The sequence below is a fragment of the Galeopterus variegatus genome, unplaced genomic scaffold (genome assembly GCF_000696425.1).
Source record: "Galeopterus variegatus unplaced genomic scaffold, G_variegatus-3.0.2 Scaffold11830, whole genome shotgun sequence".
NCBI lineage: Eukaryota > Metazoa > Chordata > Mammalia > Dermoptera > Cynocephalidae > Galeopterus > Galeopterus variegatus.
In genome coordinates this window covers 28,855-31,504 of record NW_007737941.1, presented here as the reverse complement: position 1 = coordinate 31,504, position 2,650 = coordinate 28,855, and positions in this window count along the sequence as shown.

Here is a 2,650-nt window from a genome sequence, read left to right as displayed (position 1 = left end):
ACATTCCATAAAATTAACCATTTTAAAATGTACAAATCAGTGGCATTTTATTCATTTATAAAGTTTTTTAACCCCCCCCCCCCCGCCTTCTATCTAGTTCTTAAACATTTCCATCGCTCCAGAATAAAGCCCATTGAGAAGTTTCTTGCTGTTGAGTTTCTTTCCATCGGCTTCTCGCCCCCGTCCCTGTCCCTGGCAACTACCATCCACTTCTGTCTCTACGGATTTACCTATTTTGGACATTTCATATAAATGGAATGATACAGTATGTGATCTTTTGCATCTGGCTTCATTCACTAAGCCTAATGTTTTCAAGGTTTATATGGGTCTGTATCTGTGGCTTATAACAAAATAGCCGGAACTGGGTACTTTGTCAGAAAACAAAATTTATTGCTTACAATTTTGGAGGCTGGGAAGTCCAAAGTCCAGGGAACACTTCTGGAGAGAGTCTTTTTTGGTGGTTTTACAGCAATGCAAGGGTCTCATATGGCAGAAAATGGGGGAGCAGAGAGAGAGATAGTTCCTCATTCACTCTCCTTTTAAAGCCTCAGAACCACGCCTCTGACCACCATTATTAATCCATTCAGTACATTATTAATCCATTGCAGTGGTCCTGCAATCTAATCACCTTTTCAAGGCCCTACCTTAAGATTTCCCACCCTTAACAGTTCACAGTGGGGATTTAAGCTTCAAGGAGGTGGGAGGGACATTCAATCTACAGCAAGGTGTATCGACGTGGTAGCATCTATCAGCACTTCATTCCTTTTTTATGGCTGAATAATAATCCATTGTATGTATATATTACAATTTGTTTACCCCTTCACTCACTGATGGACATTTGGGCTGTTTCCATGTTTCAGCTCTTGTGAATAACGCTGCTATAAACATGTGTGTACATGTATTTGTTTGAGCACCTGCTTTCATTTTGGGGGGGATACCTAGGAGTTGAATTCCTGAATCACATGGTAATTCAATGTTTAACTTTTTGAGGAACTGCCAAACTCTTTCCACAGTGGCTGAACCATTTTAAATTCTCACCGGCAATATCTGAGGGTTCTAATTTCTCTACACCCTCACCAACACTTGTTAATTTCCATTTTTATTATTGTTATTGGAGCCATCCTAGTGGGTATGAAGGGATAACTCATTCTGGTTTTGATGTGCATCTTCCTACTAACTAATGATCAGCATGTTTTCATGTGCCTTTGTATGTTTTTTTTAGAGAAATGCCTATTCAAGTCCTTTGCCCATTTTCAAACTGGGTTGTTTTTTTGTTATTGAGTAAGAGCTCTTTATATATTCTGGATACTAAACTCTTATCAGATATATGCTTTGAAAATATTTTCTCCCCTTCTGTAGGTTGTCTTTTCATTTTCTGATGTCCTTTCATGCACACAAGGCTTAATTTTGATGAAGTTAGCTTATCTATTTTTTCTTTCATTGCTTGGGCATTCAGTGTCCTAAGATTTCATCCTCAAATCCAAGGTCATGAAGACTTGTCCCTATGTTTTCTTCTAAGAGTTTAATGGTTTTAGCTCTTACATTTAGGTTGTTGATTCATTTTAAGTTAATTCTTATATATGATGTGAGGTTAGGGTCCAACTTCATTCTCTTGCATGCGGATATCCAGTTGTCCTGGCACATTTATTGAAGAGATTGTCCTTTTCCCACTAAATAATCTTGGCCCCTTGTTGAAAGTCGATTGGCCATAGAACTATGGGATAAAGCAAATATTTCTGGAAAGCTGTGTAAATGCAAACTAACCCAAGATAGATACAGAGCAGGCCAGCATTTTGGAAGACAAAATGATGGTCCAAATAATGATCTTTGATAAATTAGAGAAATGAATTACTGAAAGAATTATAACAAATGATAGGTTCTTAGAAAGGAAAGAACACTTGAGGATCACAAATTTCAATTTGCTATGTGCCCTAGCTACAAAATTTCTGACAAAGAACTGCCCAGTCTAGTTCGTTTTTGCTACTATTTTTAAATTTTTCAGTATTGTACTTTATTGAGAGGCTGAATTTCAGCCCCTAATGTGAAGCATAAAGACTCATTAAATGAGTTAGGAAGTTGTGATTGATAACAAAATAAATAAATATTTGGTCTTTGTCCCTGGTTCCTGGCACAAGTTCCTAAAACCCTTGGGATCTCTGGAGTGAGAAGAAGGTCTTTTGCATGCTGAAGACTGGTGACTGGTGTACCTAGATGGCTTCAGGATGGCGACTGGTGGCCAGAAAGACCAAGGCAGGATAAGAGGGCTGGAACTTTCAGCTATATCCCTTAACCTGCCAGGAGGTCACTAAATCACTAATTGCCAAGGATTTAACCAATTGTGCCTAAGTAATAAAACCTCCATAAACACCACTCAGGTAAATTGACCAGGTTTGGGGAATTTCTGGGTTGGAGAACACATTGAGGTACTGGGAGAATAGTGATACCCTGGAGAGGACATGCAAGCTCTGCAAACTCCTTGTTCCCCCATGCCTTGCCCCATGCATCTCTTCTATGTGGCTGTTCTTGAGTTGTATCCTTTATAACAAGCTAACAATAGTAAGTAAAGAGCTTTTGTGAGTTCTGTTAGCCATTCTAGCAAATTTTCAAGCCTGGGGAGGGGCTCATGAGAACTCCTGTCTCAAAGCTGGTC